Source organism: Muscardinus avellanarius (genome assembly GCF_963383645.1).
Source record: "Muscardinus avellanarius genome assembly, chromosome: X".
Classification (NCBI taxonomy): domain Eukaryota; kingdom Metazoa; phylum Chordata; class Mammalia; order Rodentia; family Gliridae; genus Muscardinus; species Muscardinus avellanarius.
Window position 1 is genome coordinate 52,486,587 of NC_137792.1, and position 23,128 is coordinate 52,509,714.

A 23,128-nucleotide genomic window follows, 5' to 3' on the forward strand; every position below is an offset into this window, starting at 1 on the left:
ATACTAATTTGCAGCCCCAAAAACAGTGTCTAAGAGTTCCTATATTCCCACATCCTTGCTAGCATTTATTATTGTTTGTACTCTTGATGATTGCCATTCTAATTTGACTTAGAGGGAATCTCAGTGTAGTTTTAATTTGCATTTCATTGACTGCTAATGATGTACATTTTTATATATTTAATGACCATTTTTATTTCTTTGAGAAGTGTCTATTCAGTTCAGTCGTACATTATTGATTTTGTACTGTTAAGTTTTTAGGTTATTTTTATATTCTAAACTTTAGCCCTCTAACGAGATGCTCAGGTACTTCTTTTATTATACCACTAGTATATTTTAGTAATATATATATATATATATATATATATATATATATATATATATAAAATGTAATGCCTTGCTTCCACTCCTTTTCCAGAATTATGAATTGCATTTGTTATTTGACATTAAACTGGCCTTTCCTAGATAAATCTACTTGATTTGAATTATATGTGGATGGATTTATTTTTCCCTTTATAAAACTGTATGTTCATGCATTAATTGGGTTTGTATTAGTGCACTGAATTACCTCATGCAGGCTTCTTATGAAGTAAAAAGAAGCTTATTTAGCTCATGGATCTGGAAGCTTAAAGTTCAAGCACTGCAGCACAGGTGCAGGAAGGTCCATGCCTTGGCTTCATAACTTCATGTAAAATGATGGAGAACAATGGTGGGAGTATGTGGGGGAGTGAGTGATAATATCTTGAACTGAGGTAAGAAGAAAGAAATAATATGCCAGAAGAGAAAAGAAATTGAACCAGAAATTTGTGCTTCAAATTAATTTATTCTGTTTTTAATAAAATTACTACATTTTCATATGATTTTTAAATGATTTGATCTTTGTGAAAATTGAGAGCCCAGCCTAAACCCAAATATTGCTCTACAGTTTGTTAGGAACAGTAGAAAGGTAGTGGCACACACTTGTAATCTCAGTACTTGGGAGGAAGCTGAGACGGGAGAATCACAGGTTTAAAGCCAGCCATAGCAACTTGGCAAGGCCCTCAGTAACTTACTGAGACACTGGAGTTTCAAAATAACAATGAAATAGGGCTAGGGGTGTATCTCAGAGATAGAGTGTCTCTGGGTTTAATCCCCAGTACCACAATAAAAGAACAATAGTTCCTTGCCCAGTTTCCCAGAAACAACCATTTCTAATCCTTTCAAATTACACATTTGATATATCCTAGCCATATATAACATGTTTAAACTGATCCTTCTGAATTTTACCTTTTTAGGCAGTATTTATTAATTCAGTGCTCTAGAGGATAAATGTTTAGGTTCATTTTTAAGTTCCCTGCTTATGTAACCTATATGTTTATTCTCCCATCCCCATATTCTGATTAAATGCAACATGGTGTTGCTTTTTTGTTATTATGACTATTTTGTTATTATGACTATGCCATTAATAACTGATCCAGATAATACATTTTATTATTTCCCTATTGCTGCTTTAACAAATAATCAGAATCATAGTGACTTAAACAGACACATTCATTTCTTTTTACCATTCTGGAGATATTTTAGGGCTAAAATGATAGGCAAAGCCAGGAGTGATCACACATATTTTTAATCCCAGTTCTTGTTTTTAGGCTGACACAGGAGGATCACAGGTTCAAGGCCAGCCTCAGCAATTTAGTAAGACCTGTCCACAATTGTAATACATGAAGAGCATTCTTCATTTACAGTGGTCTATTGTTTTCCCACAATTTCTTGTTCCTTTCTAGAGGTTCTGGACAGAACTTATTTCCTTGTTTGTTCCAGCTTCCTTCTACATTCTTTTCTTCCTGATCCCTTCCTCTAACTTCAAAGTCAGCAATGGTAGGTCAAGTCTTTTTACATCATATGGATCTAACACTGACTCTTCTGCCTTTCACTTCTACTGTTAATGACACTTATGAATTGGGCTTCAAGTATTTTTTCTTAGTTTGTTATCTCATTCTTATCAGGTCCATTCTCAATTGCTCTTTTGACAATGCAAGGATTATGGTAAAATATTTTGTGACCCTGATTTCTTTTTATTTTTTTCCATTTTCCTCACTCTTCTTTCCTTTTGTGGTGCTGGGGATGAATCCAGGGCCTTGGACATGCTAAGCATATGCCCTACCACCGATCTACTCCATCGGTCCCTTGATTTCCAAAATTCTACTTATTCAACCTTTATACTTCATTGTTAGTTCAGGTAAAGTTTTTTAAGTTGAATATTATTTCCCTGAGATATGTGAAAGCATTGCTTCATTCCCTTCTAGCTTTTAGAGTTGCTGTTAAGAAGTCTGAAGCCATTCTAATTTTTTAAACATCTGTGCTTGAATTTATATTTCTTTTGATATATGCAGGGTATTTGTTTCATTTCTAGTGCTATAAGAATATTGTATTGTTTGCAGATTGATTTCACCCACTGTGTGTAGATTCCTCTCTCTCTCTCTCTCTCTCTCTCTCTCTCTCTCTCTCTCATGTGAGTGTGTGAGGTATTAGAGATTGAACCCAGAGGCATTTTACTTCTGAGCTGTATCCCTAGAACTTTTAAAAAAATTAACAGGTTTTCCTTGGGTTGCTGAGAGTCTTTGTATTTTGCAGAGGCTGGTTTTGAACCTGGAATTCTTCTGTCTCATCCTCCCAAGAACTGGGATTATATGTGTGTGTCACCATGCCCAGCTTCTTATTTACTATTTCTTGATCTATGTACCTTTCCCTTTCCCTTCTATTATGTCGATATTGGTCCTACTATGCTAGTTTTATAATTTCCTTATGTTTTCAATTTCCATTCTTTTGTTTAAATATTCTATATTTGGGAGATATCTTAAATTTATCTTCTAAACTTTCTATAGAACTTTGCACTTACTCTGTTATGATTTTATTTTCTAATTTGTAAAAATATTGAATTCATTTTTATGGCAATTACTTTTTCATGGATGCAGTACCTTCTCTGATCTCTGATGTCATTAATGATATAACTTTGTGCTTTTTACTTTATTTTTGTGATCCTGGTTGTTTCCAGGGGTGTTTGGCTTCTGGACTACACTCCTAGCCCTATTTTATTTTATTTAATTTGTTTTATTTTATTCTGAAACAAGGTCTTGCTAAGTTGCTGAGGCTAGCCTAGAACCTGCATCCTCCTGGCTCAGACTCTGAAATACTGGGATTACAGTTATGCACTGCCATACCTGACATTTCTCTTCCTTTTAGAGTCTTTTCTCTCCAAACTTCTTTTTAAAAAATTACTGTTTTGCTGTTTACCTTTCATGTAAGAAGCTTTCCCAATGAGCCTTGTCTTCCTTGGTTATTTGTTCCTATGTAAGGGGGAACATTGAAAACTTACTGGAAGCCGGAAGTGATGGTTCATGCTTGTAATCCCACTACTTGGGAGGCTGAGACAGGAGGATCGCCATTTATAGCCAGCCTCAGCTACTTAGTGAGGCCCCCTGCAACTCAGTGAGATCCTGTTTCAAAATAAAGAATAAAAAATAGGGCTGGTGGTGTAGCTCGGAGGTAGAATGCCCCTGGGTTTCATCCCCAGTAAGTGGGGGAACAAACACTTACTGGAAATGCTGAGTGATGCAGTATATTATCTGCTGAGGCTGGTTTTTGAGAACTATAATGTAAATGTATTTGCATCATTTCTCTTGGACTGAGAAGATCCAAATGAAATGGATATTCTAAATACCATCCTTGGAGGATACAGATCTAATTTCTTGTATTCTTGATGCCAAGGTCAGAAGTGTGTTTTGAAATATTTTTGTCTCATTTTCCTTTCTCTTCATCCTTGTTGGTTTGTGAATTAAAATAAATTAATTTCCTATCACTTCAATGGAGTTTCAAGATGAAACAGAAGTAAGTGCTTATGTTAATTTGACTATATCAGCAAAAGACTCAAGATTATAGTATTATATTTATATTAAAATATTATAGTTCATGCTTTTGTATGTTTCTTTGTTTTATTTTTATGTTATATCTTCTTTCAGAGCCTTTAGATAGTAAAATCTCTCAGTTTAGTATGTATGCAGTTGTCTTTTGCCACCACTCACATGATGATTGAATTAGTATAAAATTTCATATATTACATATAATGTGTTTATACTATATATCATATGTTTTACAAATGTAATCATCATTATAATCATCTATATCTATTAGATTGTAGGTTCAAAATTGTTCTTCTAATCTCTTAACTTCTTTTATTGATTTCTTTATCTCTCAAGTGTTTCATTCTCAGTGAATTCCTCAGAAATATCTTGAAATCCACTAATTCTTTCCTTCATCCTATTAAGTGCAGAGTTTATCCTATCTTTTGACCTTTTGTTTCAGAGTCTTTTATTCTGATTTACAGGGATTTTATTTTTTTAATATCCACCATTTCTGATTCACATGACTTTTTGTTTACAACCTCTGGTTCTTGCTTTTCATAGCTCTTATTTCTCCAGTACTTTGTGGATATTAAACATTTATTTTTAAGTCACTTTAAAATGGCTCTTTTTATCTGGGACTATACTTTCATATTTGTTGAATTTATTTACTATTTTTTCAAGCTGATTTCTAGTAGGCTTTGAAACTTTAGCTTGCCACAAACTTACCTCAAATGGGAAAAATCATAGTTTTTCCTTTTGCTGTACTCACTTATCCTAGATCTGGCTGGATTGTGTTTGTTAGATCAGCATCTAGTTGGCAGCTTGGGTCTTTTGTTCCTTCAGGATACTAAAGGTCCAGTTTTTGAGCCAGTGGGCTGCTTGAAGGGAGTCCTATTTATATAATTAGCCCAATTGTCTACCTGGGCAGCACTTAACAGTCTTAGCTTCTTGTGCTAGTCTTAGCATTTTTAGTTATTCTGCATAGGAGTTCCTGTCCCATCTCTGTGCCATCTCCTTTTTCTCTGCAATGATTTAGCTTTCTGGCCCTGACAACATATCCAATACCATTGGCTTATACCATCCCAGTGTTTGAACTCCTGGCACCCTCTGCCTATTTTCCAGGGGTTGAATAGCTTTAGTAGTGTCCTCCTCACCCCATAGCTAATTATTTTTCAACTTCATGGACATATTTATTTTTGTTTCTTACTTTATTACACAATTGTGATTGTGTTTTTTTTTCTAAGTGCACACTTCTTGATTTAGCTACCATTACTATATTCTATATTTGGAGCAGAGGGAAGAGATTTCTCCTATCTAAGCTAAAATTGCTAGCTTGACATGGTGATCTTTTTGGATTTCTAGATGGATAATAAATTCTTCCTTAAATAATGACTACTTTTCATCTGGGATCAAATTCATGAAGAATTATCCTTGATTAGTTTATGGTGCTTAATCTGTAATCATAGACTGTAGTATATCTGAGTAGCATTTTAGATTGTGAAGCAACAGAGACATGAGCTCAATCAGGTTGCATGTGGCAGGCAAGTATGTTTGCCTATGGGAGCAGAAACTGTGGAGTTGCCTAAAAGTTGGCCCCAGATTGGTATCAAAAGAATTTTTGTAGGTCAGGTGAGTGGCAATGGTTACCTCAGCAGGAAAGTCTTATTATGAGTTATAGGAGAAAGAGAAGAAAAAGTGGAAAAAGTTATGTTTGCCAGTTTTATGTTGGATATTTAAATAGAAATAGAGGAAATAGATGAGGAGGCAACTAAAGTCCGGTTGAAGACAACAATTTTGAGTGGTTTGGAGTGAGTGAATGGGGCCAATGGAGGTTTTGCCATGGTATCAAGTAGTATCTAATGCCATTGCATTTAAAGTATTGAGGACAGGCTCCCAATCAATACTTGGTAGGCTGAGAGAGGAGGGACTCTCAACAATTTAGTGAGATTCTGTTTCAAAATTTAAAAAAATGGAGCTAAGGGTGTAATTCAGAGGTAAGATTCCCCTAGGTTCAATTCCCTGTAGCATAAAAAAATGAAATAAAAGAAAAAGGAGGTTGCTGTGGTATGGATAGGGAGTTATATGAGTTGAGGTTGGAAAGATACGATTTTGCTAAATATTTAATGTGCAGTTTTTTATTTATTTTAATTTGTTAGTAATATATAGTAACTGTAAAAATTAATGGGGTTGACTGTGACATTTCCATACATGTATATATCTTGGTTCAATCATATCCAAGTAGGAATGCTACTATCCTCTTTTTCCCTCCTTTTTCTTTAACCCCCCCATTGTTCTCTTCACCTTTCCTAATAGTCCATCTATTTTTCAATAATCTTTTTTGTATTTTTGTATTTATTTTTATTGGTGCATTGTAGTCATTCATCTTAATGGGGTACAAGATGGAAGAGGCATACTTTAAAGCTTCTGTGAGAGAAAACAAACAGTAGTTATCTGTGTCTGGCTAGTTTTACTTAACACGGTGCCCCCCCCCCCAATTCCATCCATTTCCTTACAAATGTCACAATTCATCTTCTTTATGGCTGAATACAATACAACTCTATTCTGTGTCAACATTATCTTCATGCATTCGTCTGTTAAGGCACACCTAGGCTGTTTCCAAATCTTGGGTATTGTGAGACATAAATATGAATATATAGGTATTTATTTTATATGAAGACTTCATTTCCTTTGGGCATATATTTAGGAGTGGTCTAGCTAGATCTATTGGTAGATCTATTTTTAGTTTTTTATAATGGATTTTATAGACCAAATTCAAGAATTTAGTCTTTTCCCCCAAAGCCATAGGGATCCTTTGAATAGTTTTAAGCAAAAGAGTGAAGAAATTTGATTTGCATTTTAATGTCCCCATCTGTTTGCTTTGTGAATGATGAATTGATGCAGCAAAAGTGTAGCCAGAGTGAATGTAAAGAAACCAGTGATGCTGCTTTGGCTAGAGTGGTATCTGAAAAAAGAAAAGATGGGTTTGAGAGATATATTGGAGGTAAACTTGTAAGAATAATAGCTGAAATATTTAGCAAACACTAAGGAGTCTGGTGTGAGTGAACTTGTATTTTTCCTTGCATTTATTTTGCAAAATCTATTTCTTACCAGTTTTTATGACCTGTTCCACTCACCCATGAAGATTGAGTTATTGTTCTTTTCTCGATCTTTAATTTGCAGCCTGCTTTCCTCCACTGCCAGAAGGACTTGGCTGGGGTTGTTTGCTAGTATTCCACAACCTTCTTTATTTTCTATCTTTGACTTCCACAACAGTGACCCATGAAGAGCAGTCTTCATTTTCAGTGGCCTATTGTTTTCCCCCAATTTCTCATTTGCTTTCAATCCATTTTTTCAGCTTCCAGCTGGGACTAGCTTGAGACAGGAACTCTCTTATGCTTGGGGAGTGGGTGTATGCTTGCCAAATGTTTGCAAAAGTATCTCTTTGTACAAGTGCCATTCCAGCTGCATTAACACCCAGGCAGAAAGAAGTAAATACTGAATTTTAGAAGCACTCTCATCTTTGCTAGTGGAGTGATTTCCTATTGCTTTCTGATTGCTGTTTAGGAATCTAAAAATGTTGCAATCTCCAGAAGCAATTGGGAATCCTGGGTAGTATCTGTGCTTCAGTGATGCCCCTGGTCATATATATGCTCATATATGCTTAGTGGGGAGTAGAGGCCAATATATATATATATATATATATATATATATATATATATATATATAACCTTCCTCTATTTTTGTGTCTGGTCTGCAGAGTCCCCATTTTTAGATAAAGGCAGGTTGCCTGAACTATGTATTGCACATTCCTGTTGATAGCTCCAGTACACTGGAGACAAGCTACAAATCTGCAGATACTCTTTAGTCTACAGCTTCATATGTCTGATGCAGCCCTGGGGACTACCCTTGAGAATAGCTCTTTGGATGGGAGGTAAGCCACCGTCACCGCAGTACACCAGCCACAGCTCTGAATCATTGTCTGCAGGGTGTGTGTTTTGGTATCTGGGTGCTGACTTGGAGGGGACTATGAGTCAGTGCAGTCATAGGATGAGACCCATTTTAAATGGGGCCAGTGGCCCTAGGGGATTGTGCAAATGAGACAGGGTGTCATTTCTTCTTTGATGATTTAGTTCCCAAATTACTATCTCTAATTGGTGGGTCTGTGAGTCTCTTTAGAGACTTTCCTTGCCTTGCTGAATATCTTCCAGGGGTAAAGAATAATTTTAGCGATTACCTATTTTCTTCAGTAAAGATATGTAGGGTCACATAAGCAATACATTTAGATGAGTGACAGCTCTCCAGGTATTCTGATATACTGCAGTCTCAGCCTGGATTTGGCTCTGGGTACTGGAGCCAGAAGTGACAAATTCAGTGTTCACTTACTGGAGTTTCTGTGTGGTTGATTGTTATAGGACTTCTCAGATACATTCAAGTTCTACTTCATGAATCCCTTTCTTAAGCACTTGATTTTTCTCGATAAGAAACAAACAAACAAACACGATCCAGGTGTGGTGGTACATGCCTGTAATACTAGTACTTGGGAGGCTGAAGCAGGAGGATTGCAGCTTTGAGGCTGGGCTCAGCAACTTAGTGAGATTCCCACTTCAAAGTAAAAAATTAATATATGGGGTGGGGTGTATCTCAGAGATTATAATGCCCTTGGGTTCAGTCTTTAGTATAAAAAATCATAAAAGGAACAAAAAAGTTTTGTTTTCTTCTCAATATCTGTTAGTTGAGTATGTGAAATATATCAGTTTACCATGTTAGATTTCAAGGACATAATGGTAAATTAGATAGAATTAGGTGATTAGAACTAACAGTAATAATGATTCTGTGTTTGGTGGTGCCAGAGAGGATAGAAAAGAGTGAGTAGACACACAATTATATATTTATATTGGAAAGGATTAATCAAGAGGCAATATAACATACTTGCCTTGCAGGATTACTGTGAGGTTAAATAATTGAACCAAAATAAAGTATTGAAAATAATGCTGAACACAGATCATGTTTCATCAGTTTTGAGAAACACTTTTCCTCATATATTTTAACATTTTCCAAATCAGAGCAAATCTCAACTATCTACCACATTCATTATTTATTAGTAGCCCATTTGGTTTTTAGAGGCATAGACATTATTGGAATGCCTTAAAACTGATGGTAACATGGATTAGATGAAGTATGATAGTGCTATAGAAGGGTATACTGCTATCATGATTATTTTATTGCTATTCTGTCAAAATTTAGTGGGGGTGGAAGAAAAACTCAGACACAGGGATAACACAAAATTGCTCATGATATGAGATGTAACAGCGGAAATATAGAAGTGACAAAAAAGCACATGGGGTAGCAGAGAATGTAGAAGTATACCTACCTTTTTGGAGAGACTGATTTTCACTAGGATAGCTCTTAGATATGAGAAATAATTTCACAATAACCACCAAAGATCTGAGTTCATAATAGAATTTAGTAGGAAAAGTTGACTTTGAGGGAGTTAATCAATTCACCTGTACTTGTGAATACATATCAAGCTAAGCAGTCTTATTTGTAAGAGTGCTTCTTATAAAGACTGAATATCTCTTAATCCAGAAAGAAGATTAACCCTGTCGATCATTTATGTAGCTTCCTTTATGCACTAAGCCCAATTCCAGTTTGTTTTACAAGAATTTAATCCTTAGGATCCAGTGAGATAGAGAATGGTATCCCCTATTTGCATATAAAAGAATCCAGCTTCTGAATGTCCAAGTTCAGATGCTTTTATTCTGATTTGGAATTTGAACTTGAGTCTGTGTGATTTCAGCATCTTTCCCTTGTACTATGCTATTTCTTAAAGTGCCAGTTTGTAAGCTAAGGGAGAAAATCTGAATTGTTTTTCAATGGACCTAAATCACATGAGCATCTCATTTACTCACCCAGTATTTGTAGATGGCTTATGTACCAGGCATTATGTAAGAAGCAGGAGATACAGGAGTAAATGAAACAGGAGAAAAGATCTTTCTCTTGTTCAATTATAGTCTAATGGGCAAAGATATATATTATAATTTTTAGGTCATAAGTAATGTGAAGTTATGCAAAATAATAAAGAAACACACAAGGTTCTATGGTTGGGGAAAGCAGATGATATAATATCAGTCACAGGTAGCATCACAATATAAAATTTTGTGACTTCTAATATGATGTACCAAGGAGGACACACAATTACATATGTGATGTTCTTGCCAACAGCACATAACTTCATCCTAATCATGAAAAAAACATTAAATAAACTCAGAATGAAGGATATTCTACAAAATAACTCATACTCTCTTTTTAAGTGTTAATGTCACTAAAGACAGAAACAGATTGGAGAACTGTCCTAAATTAAAGGAGACTAAAGCCGAGTATGGTGGCACACACCTGTAATTACAGTATTTGGGAGGCTAAAACAAGAGGATGTCAGGGTCATAGCCAGCCTCAGCAGATTAGTAAGGTTCCTCAGCAACTTAACAAGATCCTGTTTAAAAATAAAAATAAAAATAAAATGGGGCTAGGGATGTAGCTTGAAGGTAAGATGCCTTTGTGTTCAATCGAGAGAGAGAGAGAGAGGGAGAGAGAGAGAGAGAGAGAGAGAGAGAGAGAGAGAGAGAGAGAGAGAGGCAGCAGGCCATAAAGAATCATATGCAACATGTGATCCTAGACTGAATATTGGACTGGGAAAAACACCATAAAAAGGCATTATTGAGAAAGTGGGTAAAATTTTAATATGGCTTAGGTAATAGTGTTTTATTGATGATACATTTATTGATTTTGATAATTGCATACAAATGTGTTATATAAGAGATGATATTGCTCTTTAAGAAATATGCAGCGAAGTTTTATACATGCACAACGTAGCAATTTTTTTTCAGAACTGGTGTTTAAACCTAGGGACATTCTACCTTTGAGCTATACCCCCAACCCTATTTTCATATTCTTTATTTTTTTAATTTAATTTTTATTTTTTATAAGTGGAACATATTGAGAGTGGTGTACATTTACATTGTGCTTCATGCCCTTCCGCCTCCCATCCCCCCCAATAGAGAGTGTCCAGGTTAATCATGTTATATTTATGCTATTACACATATCCGTATGTAGCTCCTCCATTGAACAACCTCAGCTTTCTTCCTCTCCTATCCTTCCGTTCAAGCTTGGCTGAGATTTCCCCTCCATCATCTGGAATCCCTCTGGTATTACCACTACTCCATAGCTTGGGCATATTAGAGAAAACATATGTCCCTTCTTTTTCTTTGCTTGACTAATCTCAGCATAATGTTCTCTAGTTCCTTCCATCTTCTTGCAAATGCTATTATTTTATTCTTCTTTATAGCTGAATAGTATTCCATTGTGTGTTTTTCCCAAAATTTTGCAATCCATTCATTTGTTGATGGAGATCTAGGTTGGTTCCATATTTTGGCAATTAAAAACTGTGCTGCTATGAACATGGGTATGCGTATGTTAACATAGTTCCCTGATTTCAACCCCTTTGGAAAGATACCCAGGAGTGGTATAGCCAGATCAAATGGTGGATCTATTCCCAGTTTTCAAAGGAATCTCCATACTGATCTGCATAGTGGATGAGCTACTTTGCACTCCCACCAATAGTGTAAAAGAGTTCCTCTTTCCCCACATCCTCACCAGCAATTATTGTTGTTTGATTTCTTTATGTTTGCCATTCTGATTGGGGTTAGATGGAATCTCAGTGTAGTTTTGATTTGCATCTCCCTGATGGCTAGTGATGTTGAACATATTTTCATTTATCTATTGGCCATTTGTATCTCTTCTTTTGTGAAATGTCTATTCATGTCAGGTGCCCATTTCTTGGTTGGGTTGTTTGTTTTGCTAGTGTAGAGTCTTTTGAGCTCTTTGTATATTCTGGATATTAGCCCCCTATCAGAGTGGTGGCTGGTAATGATCTTCTCCCATTCTGTAGGCTTCCTCTTTAGGTTCTTGATGGTTTCCTTTGATGAGAAGAAACTTTTTAGTTTGAAGAGATCCCACTTATTAATTCTTGCTTTAATTTCCTGTGCTTTGGAAGTCTTATTGAGAAAGTTATTCCCTGTACCTGGATTTTGTCGAATGCTTTTTTAGCATCTATTGAAATGATCATGTGGTTTTTGTTTTTAGTTCTATTTATGTGGTGAATAACATGTAATCTCTTCAAATAAATAATTTCAGAGAATTTTCCAGACTTGGAAAGAGACTTGAATCTTCATGTTCAAGAGACATAAAGAACACCACTAAGACAAGATCAGAGAAGATCATCCCCACATCATATAATAATCAAAATGACCAACATAGATATTAAGGAAAGAATCTTAAAAACAGTGAGAACAAAAGGATGAATAACATATAGATGCAAAACAATAAGAATCACTCCAGACTACATATTCTTTATTTTGAAACAGCATCTCATTAAGTTGCAGAGGGCCTCACTAAGTAGCTGAGACTGTCTAGGAACCTGAAATCCTCCTGTCTCAGCCTCCCAAGTACTGGGATTACAAGCGTGTGCCACCACTCCTGGCTAGTAGCAAATATTAATTGGTGAATATGGACAAAGAGAATGTTCTATTCTTGAAATTTGTTTAAAAGTACTTCCAAATAAAATTTCAAAAAAGAAAATAAAAGGAGAGAAGGGAGACTGGATATCATATCAGTATGGTCAAATTAAAAGCATACTATAGTAGTCAGAATGAATGATGAAGACGAATTGTACTAGAGCAACTTACATTGATGGTGGCATGGAGGAAGGCAGGGAAATTAGAGAACTGGCCAGATACTGACTGTCATTAGAAGTAGAATGGCAGGACTTGGTAATGAGTGGATGTGGTAGATAATGTAAAAGGAACCAAGGGATTGACATTGCAAAAAGCACTGATTCACAGAATTCAAATTTTTAGTTATTTATGTGATTTTTGAGAATAATCAAATAACTGAACCCCTCTCTAAGACTCAACTGCTAATATATAAAATGAGAGAATACCAGTTATCTATGGAGATGTCACAAGACTAAAATTATACAGGCAAAATATCTAGATTGTTAATTGGCATGTAGCATTCATTATGAGTTTAGGGATTCAGTAAGGGGAAGCTTTTTGCCATTTTGCCATGAATTCACTGTAGATTTTTTATCAATATATTTTTTCAGATTAAAAATGTTGACTTATATTTGTTCTTTGACAATTGTTTTTGAACTAGAAATAAATATTGCATGAAACAATAAAGTTTATAAATTAAGATTATATGAATTTTTTGTTAGTTTGTTGATATTAGATGGAACCCTTTTACCTCCGGGCTACATTCCCAGACGTATTTTTATATTTTTTATTTGGAAGTAGGGTCTGTTAAGCCAGCCCGGCTGGCTTTGAACCTGCGCGATCCTCCTGTCTCCACCTCCCAAGCATGGGGATTACAAGCGTGCACCACCACGCCCAGCAACTATGAATTTTGATATATATTATTTTCAATAATATCCAGTCTAACTTTCCCTTAACTCAGAGTTATTTAGAAGTGTATTTCTTAATTTCCAAATGATGAGGATTTTCTAATCTAATTGTCATTTTATTATTTATTTATTGCTTAATTTTTCTGCCATCCTATAATATACTGTGTAGAATTTTAGTCCTTGGGATTTGTGGAGCATTATAGTTTAGAAAAAGAAGTAAGCAAATTATGACCTACACATCAAGTCCAAAATTTGGTTTTTATTTGGCCCATAAAATAAAAATGTTTTCCATGTTTGAAAGGTGCTTAAAAAGAAAAAAAATGTCACAGAGATTGTATGAAGCCCACGAAACCTAAAATATTTATTTTCCTCAGTGAAAAAAATACTGCCTGCATTTATTTAGATCTTCTTTTCAGTAGCTATTTTGTATAAAGTAAAACTTTAAAAAATGAATATAGCATTCATACAAAGATGCCAAATCATAAGGGTATAGCCCAATCAACTTTTTTAAATGTACAAACCCATGTAGCCACATAGAACTAAAATAGAAATTTAACACCTCAAAACCATTCCTTCACAACTATTTTCAGTCAAATACTCCTCTCCCAAAGATAATATCTGTATTCTTTATACTATAGATAAGTATCACTTGTGCTTAAATTTCATAAACTTGGAATATACTCCAGTATGTGCTCCTTTATGTAGACTTGTTCTGTTCAATATGGTTTTGAGCTTCATATAATTGTTGCATTAAATTTTATTTCTATGTAGTATTCCATTTTTAAAATAAACAACAATTTATATATCCACTCCCACTTAATGGGAATTTGAATTGTGTCTAGTTTTATACTATGATTATTAATGCTACAGTAAAAAATATGTAGACATTTATTTTGTGGAACACAATGCTCCATTTTTATTTGTATAACTGGAAATAGAATTACTGGGTCATATGATATGCATATGTTCAACATACTAGATTTTGCCAAGGAGTTTTCACAATATTTGCACTGATTTACATGTCCACCAGTGGTATATGAGGGTGCCTATTGCTCTCCTTCTAGTCTAGCAATTGTTACTTTTGTTTTTAAATTTTAGATATTATACTGTGCATATTTTGGTATTTCGTCATAGTAGTTTAAATTTGCATTTCCCTGATGACTTGTGAGCTTGATCATCATTTCATGTTTTTTGCCATCCAAATCTTCTTTAAAATTTTTTGTGAAGTCTATTCAAATCATTTGTGCATTTGTCTATTCAGTTGTTTCTAATTTTCTTACTGATTTGTAGTTCTTTATATTTTGAACACTAGTCTTCTGTGAGATAGGCATATTGCATTTATCTTCTACCATATGGGACTTGCCTTTCCACTCTGTGAAATGATGAATAGAGATTCTTTTTGTATGTGTGTGTATGGTACTGGGAATTGAACCCAGGGGCGTTCTACCTCACAGATATACTCCAAACCTATTTTTTTTTCTTTATTTTAAAACAGGGTCTCACTAAGTTACAGAGGGCCTCACTAGGTAGCTGAGGCTGGCCGTAAACCTGTGATCCTCCTGTCTCAGCCTCCCAGATATTTTTAATTGATTGGTCTTTTATTCCATGGCTAGAAATTTTTGTTCCACTAAAGAACTCCTTCTCTCCCCAGATATCATAAGGATATGATTCCATGTTGTCTTCTAGAAGCTTTATTGTTCTATGTTTTATATATTTATCAAATACACACATATGTAGAATTATTTTTTTGCAGTGCTACAGGTCTTAGAATACAGCACCTTGTGTTAGCAGCACTAGGTAAGTGCTTTACCACTGAGCTACATACCCAGCCCAAAATAGATATAATTTTTGTGTTTTGTGTCAGGTAAGGTTGAAGAACCATTCATTTCTGTATGGATAATCTATAGATAGCCTAATACTTATAAAATCTTTTAAATATTTGTACTGGTGCATTATAGTCTCTCATCATAATGTAGTTCAGAATGATAGTGACATACATGCACACAGCACTTGGTGGACTTTCCCCCCAGCTCCCTCCCTACTCCCACACTTTCCCATGCAGAATACTGAGATTGGTGTTGTTGGCATTGGTAATCTCACATATGTACATAACATCAGTGAAAAGTGTTTTCCTCATTAATTTTCCCTTCTCCCTCTCCCTAGAACCCCTCCCTTACTGTACCCATATTTTTTCCTCCCTTTTCTAAATTCCCTATTGTATCCCAAATTACTCCCTATCTTCCGCAGATGAGAGAAAGCATATGACCCTTTGCCTTCTGTGACTGGCTAGTCTTGTGTACCATAAAAGTTCTCCAGGTCCATCCATTTTCCTCCATTTGACATAATTTTGTTCTTTTTATTGCTGAATAGAATTCCATTGTGTGCATATTCCATCATTTGAACCCATTTATCTGTTGATGGACACCTTGGTTGGTTCCATAGTTTGGCTACTATAAATTGTGCTGTTATAAACATGGATATGTATATATTATTATAATATTCTGCCTTTAGTCCCTTTGGAAAGATATCAAGGAGTGGTAAAGTTAGATCATATGATAGATCCATTCCTAGTTTTCTGAAGAATCACCACATTGATCTCTATAGAGGATACAATGATTTGCAATTTCACCAACAGTGTAGAAGAGTTTCTATTTTCCCACATCCTTGCCAGCATTTGTTGTTGTTTGAGAAAATATTTTGATAAGTATAGATAATCTGATAATGTAATAGCTCTTTGTCCTTCTCCCTTTTAATTTTGGAATCAGGTTGACAATTTCAACACAGTAAAATATCTATTTGAATATATTTTGTAATTTCATGAAATCTATATGTTAAATTGGAGAAAATTATTATGACAAAAGGAGGAAGTCCTCCAACCTGTAAGCACAGCCTATCTGCTCATTTATTAGTGCTTTGTTTTTCTACATTTTATTTAGTTTGTTGCATAGAGATCTTTGTAAATATTTTTATTTTGAGATATTTCGTGTAATTTAGTGCTATAACAAATGTGTTTTCTTAAAATCATTTTCTAAATACTTATGTGGTTGCATAGAAAAACAATGTTTATTAATATTGTGCTCAGAGATATTGGTATACTAACTTGTCTGTAGCTTAATTTTTTGAAGGTACTGAGGATTGAACCCAGGAACATTGTACTCCCAAGCTACACCTCTAGTCCTTTTTACTTTTTATTTTGAAACAGGGTCTTGCTGAATTGCTAGAACTGGCCTCAAAGCTGTGATACTCCTGTCTTAGCCCCTCAAGTACTGAGATTACAGGCATGTGCCACCACAGTCAGCTATAGCTTCATTAATACTTCTAATAATTACAGTTTAGCTACAGATTTTATATTTTTACAAATTTTATTTTTTCTTGTTTACTCTAATGTCTAGGACTTCTAGTACAATGTTGACTATAAATAAAAATCATAGTCATCTTTTATTTTATTTCTGATCTCAGGTGGAAATGAATGCCTACATTTCATCATTATATGTGATTTTTACTGTAATTTTTTCAGATATGCCCTTCATCAGATTAGGAGAGTTTCTGTTCTTTGGTTTGAAAATAATTTTTTAAAACCCTGAATGGGTATTGAGTTTTCCAGGTATTTTGCATCTAATATTTAGTTAATAATATAATTATTCTGTTAATGTGGTGACATAACTGACTACTTTTCAAGTGCTAAATAAGCCTTTTATCTTAGTATAAATCCTGCCTCTCATGATACTTTGCATCCAGGAGGGAGGTATGTGAGTATGGGGTGTGTGTGTGTGTGTGTGTGTGTGTGTGTGTGTGTGTGTGTGTATGTGTGTGTATGAGTGAGTTTAGAATTTCTACTGCCTACAAATAATATTGTTCTTTAATTTTCTTTTTTGGTTTGTAAACTTTTTGTTAGGTTTTAGGATTACAGTAATGTTAGCTTCAAAAACGAATTGGGATGCAAAACTTTTTCAGATTTTGGCAGTGATTATGTAACACTGATGCTATTTATTCTTTAAATGTTTATAGGAATTCACTGGTAATGCCATCTGGGCTTCAGATTTTCTTTGGGGGAAAATCTTTAGTTATAGGCTCATTTTTTTAAGAGTTGTAGGAGGTATTGAGATTTTAAAAGTATTTTCTTTTGTCAATTTTAACAAGTTTTTAGAAAATGTCCATTTAAATGTTTACATTTATAGACATAAAGTATTTTTAAAATGATATTTTCTCTTTTCCTAAATTTCTATTGGATCTATAATGATGACTTTGTTTCCTATTGGTTGTTTGTTTTGACTTATTATTCTTCACTCTTGAGGGTACTTTTCATATAACCAATGTTTGTCCTTGCTAGATGTCTATTGTAATTTCTAATTTTATATTTTACATTTATTATATTCTTCTAGTTTCTTTGTTTTTTAATTTAATTTAATTTATTTTATTTTTTGTGGTACTGGGGATGGAACCCAGGTTCTTTATAACTCTGAGCTACATCCTCAGCCCTATTTTTTATTCTTTATTTTGAAACAGGGTCTACTAAGTTGTGAAGGGCACCACTAAGTAGCTGAGGCTGGCCACGAACCACGATCCTTCTGTCTCAGCCTCTCAAATACTGCGATTACAAATATGTGACATCACGCTAGGGTTATTTTATTTTTTTATTTTTAAAATACTTTTATTGGTACATTTAGTCTCACATTATGATGTGCTTTGTGGGATAGGGACATGCATGAACACAGCATGTCTCTTGGTGAGCTTCCTCCAGGCTCTCTCCCCACTCCCTTCCCTTCCTCATACAATGATACTGAGATTGGTATTGGTATTGTCATATAGGAACATAAAGTCAATGGAAGTATTTATTTTATTAACTCTCCCTTTTCTCCATCTTCCTCTAAAACACTTACCTTGCTGTACTGGAGTTTTTCCTCTCTTATCTAAAGTCCCTCTTGTATCCTGATTACTTGTAGCTTCCACATATGAGAGAAAACTTACCTGACCCTTTACCTTCTGTGACTGGCTAATCTCACTTAACATAATGTTCTCTTGGTCCATTTAATTTCATGCAAATGACATAACTTTGTTTTTCTTTATAGCTTAGTAGAATTCCATTGTGTGTCTATCCCATAATATTGTAGTTCATTGATCTGTTGATTGACATGTAGGTTGGTTACATAGTTTGGCTGCTGTGAATTGTGCTGCTATAAACATGGATGTGCATGTATTGCAATCAGGGAGATGAAAATAAAAACTACACCAAGATTCCATGTAACCCCAATTAGAATGGCAATAATGAAGAAGTAAAACAATGATAAATGTTGATGAGGATACAGGGAAATAGAAAATCTTTACACTGTTAGTGGGACTGCAAATTAGTGCAGCCACTATGGAGATCAGTTTGGAGACTCCTTCGAAAACTGAGAATGGATCTACCATATGATCCAGTTATACTGCTCCTGAGTATCTTTCCAAATGGATTGAAATCAGAATATTATAGTAGTTTCTTTGGCTTTAGCTTACTTTTATTTTACTACATCAGATATATAATTAGATTGCAGATATATATAATTTCTTTTCATATATATATATATATATATATATATATATATATATATATATATATATTCTTGTTTTTGCAGTGCTGGGGATGGAACCCAGGGACATTCTACCTCTGCGCTACACCCCCAGCCCTATTTTTGTTCTTTATTTTTTAAACAGGGTCTCACTGAGTTGCAAAGTGCCTCACTAAATAGCTGAGGCTGTCTGCAAACCGCCATCCTCTGGTCTCTGTCTCCTGAATGCTGGGATTACAAGTATGTGCCATCATGCCTGGGTATATATATATATATATATATATATATATATATATTTTTTTTTTTTTTTTTTTCAAAGTTACAACTTTTGCTTTAATGATGAACCTGTTTTATCCCAGAAAAAATTTTTTTTTTTTATTGGTGCATTGTAGTCGTACATCTTAATGGAATACAAGATGGTGGAGGCATACATGCACCTTACCCAATTCCCACCCCATTCCCTTTACCTCCTTACTTCTCATGTTTGGCATAGTGATTGGCTTTGATATGCTTCTGAATGTACATCATGTACATTAGTGGATTTCTCTCTTTCCCCCTCCCATCCCCCTCAGTTAGGTCACCCTATTTGTTCACCTATGGTGGCTCCTTCATCTAGAGTTCCTCCTATGAACCTTTTCCTTAGCTTCTTCTTATTCGGGAGAGCATCGGATTTTTTGCTTTTTGTAACTAATCTCACTTAGCTTAGCATAATGTTCTCCAGTTACATCCATTTCCCTGCAAATGATGTAATTTTGTTCTTCTTTATGGCTGAGTTTGAATTTGTTCTTTGAGATATAGTTTATTTAGTAGTGTTTTGATTAATTTTCTAATTGAGACAATTTTTTTGCTGTATTAAGGATTGAACCCAGGGGCATTCTATTTTTAAGCTATACCCCCAGCCCTATTCTTTATTCTTTATTTTGTTTAAGTTGTGGGGGTCTTTACTAGGTAGCTGAAGCTGGCCACAAACCTGGGATCCTGTTGTCTCACCCTCCCAAGTACTGGGATTACAAGTGTAAGCCACCATGCTCAGCTTGAGATAATTTTTATAGCTATCTCCTCATTACTGATTTTTAACTGCTGGGCGTGGTGGTGTACACTTGTAATCTCCGTGCTTGGGAGGCAGAGGATGATTGTGCAGGTTCGAAGCCAGCCTTGCTGGCTTAAGAGACATCGCTTCCAAATAAAATATAAAAAATAGGTCTGGGAGTGTAGCCCGGAGGTAGAAGAGTTCCATCCCCAGTACCACCAAAAAAAAAATTAACTTATCTCATGGTTATGGAATATATTCTGAATTCTACAGTAAAATTTGGGTTCAATGTGCATTCAAAAATACAATGTTGTGAATATACATAAAATTCAGTCAGTAAGCCAAACATGAGGAGGGAGGGGGAGGGAATTGGGTAAGGCTAGATGAGTAGTGTGTGCATGTATGCCTCTATCATAATCTTATACTCCATTAAGATGTACACTACAGCTGGGCGTGGTGGCGCATGCTTGTAATCCCCGCGCTTGGGAGGCGGAGACAGGAGGATGGTACAGGTTCGAAGTCATCCGTGCTGGCTTAAGAGACCCTGTTTCCAAAATTAAAATAGGTCTGAGAGTGTAGCCCTAAGGTAAAAGGGCTTCCAGGAACCCCAGTACCCCCCCCCAAAAAAAAAAGATGTACACTACAATGCACCAATAAATTTTTTAAAAAATACAATGCTACACCTTTGGGAATATGTTTAATAATTATTATGTAGACTCAGTGTGTTAATCATTTTGCTCAAATATTAGGTATCTTTATTGATTTCTGATGGCCTGTCCTCTCAGTTATTCCATCCTAAAATCCAGTTATTTTATTTTTAGTTCTAGAATATTTATTAGCTTGATTTTATATATTACAGTGTTAAATGAAAATTGGCATCATGTCTATTTTCTTCAAAAGTGAATAATTTTGTAGGCTGTGGGTTCATTGTAGTACATAGATTGCATCTGGGACTTTTTCTAGTGTATCTTTTCTTCCTTTTCAGGTTTTATATCATCTCATTTTGAGTAAATTTTGTTTGAATGTTGAATATTTTAAAAGAAAATGGAAAAGGCTCTGGTTGACGTTATCTTTTAAATATTTTTAGTTTGAAATAACAAAAACCTCATGGGAAATTGCGAAAATAGAATATACATCCATATGAACTCTTTACATAGGTTCCCCCAGTGGGAGTCTGGATGTGAATATAGTACAGTATTAAGTAAACTACAGAATTGCTCAACATTATTGTGCTGCAGTTATATAGGAATGCTTTCACATGCACTCATGTTTGTGTCTGTGTATAGTTGTTCACGATTTAATCCATCATAATCATAATGGACAACCATTCAATCATCTTATAGATACTCCCTCATGTTAACCTCATCTTGTTTCCTGGAGCAATTAATCTGTTCTCCATCCCTGCATTTTGTCAGTTTAATAATAGTATATAAATTTAGTTATATAACCTTTTGAAACTGGCTTTTTAAAATTTAATAGGTCTGATATTTTAGAGTAGTTCTAGGTTTATAGAAAAACTAAATGGAAAGTACAGAGTATTTTTACAAATCCTCTGTCCCCCCAGTTTTCCCTATTACTGGAATGTTGCATTAAGTGGTATATCTATTAATATTTAATAACCCAGTATGTAATATCTTATTATTAATTAAAGTCTATAGTTTGCATTAGGGTTCATGCTTTGTGTTGTATAGTTCTATGGGTTTTGCTAAATGTATAAAGTCCTGTATCGCCAGGTGTGGTGGCGCACGCTTATAATCCCTTCGCTTGGGAGGCAGAGACAGGAGGATCACGCAGGTCCGAAGCCAGCCATGCGGGCTGGCTTAGGAGACCCTGTTTCCAATATAAAAATGTAAAAATAGGTCTGGGAGTGTAGCCTGGAGTGTAGAAGGGCTTCCAGGAACCCCAGTACCACACACAAAAAAATAAAGTCCTGTATCTACCACTAGATTAGCCATCATTTCAGAGTGAATTCACTGTTTAAATCCGCTGTGCTCCATCTATTCATTCTCCTCTTTTTCCTGCCAAACTCTTGACAATGACTGACTTTTTAAATCTTTATATAGCTTTTTACAGAATGTCACATCATTGAAATCATATAGTGCACACTCTTTTTTTGATGGCTTTGCTAATTTAACAACACACATTTTAGGTTCATCCAGTGTTTTGTTGTTGCTGTTGCTTGCCATTTTGCTTTGTAGCTCTGAATAATACTTCATTATCTGGATGTACCACAGTATGTTTATTCATTTACCTACTGAAGGACATCTTGGTTTCTTCCAAAGCTTGGGCAATTATGAGTAGAATTGCTATAAATATTTGCATGTAGGCTTTTTTGTGCTCATAAGTTTTCAACTCTTTTGAGTAACCACCAAGAAGTGTGATTGTTGAACTGTATGGTTAGAGTATTTTTAGTTTTGTGAGTAATTGCCCAATTCTTCCACAGTGGCTGAATAATTTTATATTCCCATGAGCAATGAATGAAAACTCCTGTTTCTCCACTTTCTTGCCAGCATTTTGGATATTGTTAATATTTTGAATTTTAACCATTCTTTCAAATGGCAGTAATATTTCACTAATTTATTCTACATTTCTCCAATGATATATAATGTTGTGAATATTTTCACATTCATATTTATTATTCATATATTTCTTTTATGATGATAATTTCACATACTTTTATTGATGTATTTTTTTTTCTTTTTTGTGGTTCTGGGGATGGAACCCAGGAGCATTCGAACTTCAAACTACACCCTCTACCCTATTTATTTTATTCGTTAATTTGAAACAGGGTCTCACTAAGTTGTGGAGGGCCTCACTAGGTAGCTAAGGCTGTCCGCACATGTTGATCCTCTGGTTTCAGCCTCCCGAATGCTGGGATTACAAGCATGTGGCACCACGGCCAGCTATTGATGCATTTTATTTATATATCATAAGAGAGTTCAGAATAATAGAAACACAAGCTCTCAGTGAAAGACTAGCATCTTAAGCATGATGACCTTGAGTCTATGTAAGTGGTTATATGTATCAGTATTTGTCTCTCTTTTTTTAATGCAAAGCTGGTAGTATTCTGAGGAATGGATACTCCACTATTTGTTTATCCATTCTCCTGTTGAAATATTTTTGTTGTTGTTTCCAGTGTGAGGCAATTGATCAGAAAGCTGTTGTGAACATCAATGTACAGGATGTTGTGTGTATGTGTTATTTTATTTCTTCAAGA

General features: G+C 34.9%; 1 protein-coding gene across 1 annotated transcript in view; it reads left to right on the forward strand.

Annotated features, from left to right (window-relative positions):
* Positions 1–7,610: 7,610 nt before the first annotated feature.
* The window catches only part of GABRA3 (gamma-aminobutyric acid type A receptor subunit alpha3), a gene marked incomplete at its 3' end in the record, with an annotated part of 241,370 nt that continues 225,852 nt past the window's right edge, over positions 7,611–23,128 (forward strand). The window contains exon 1 of the mRNA XM_080719144.1: positions 7,611–7,656. The remainder of the gene's footprint in view (positions 7,657–23,128) is intronic.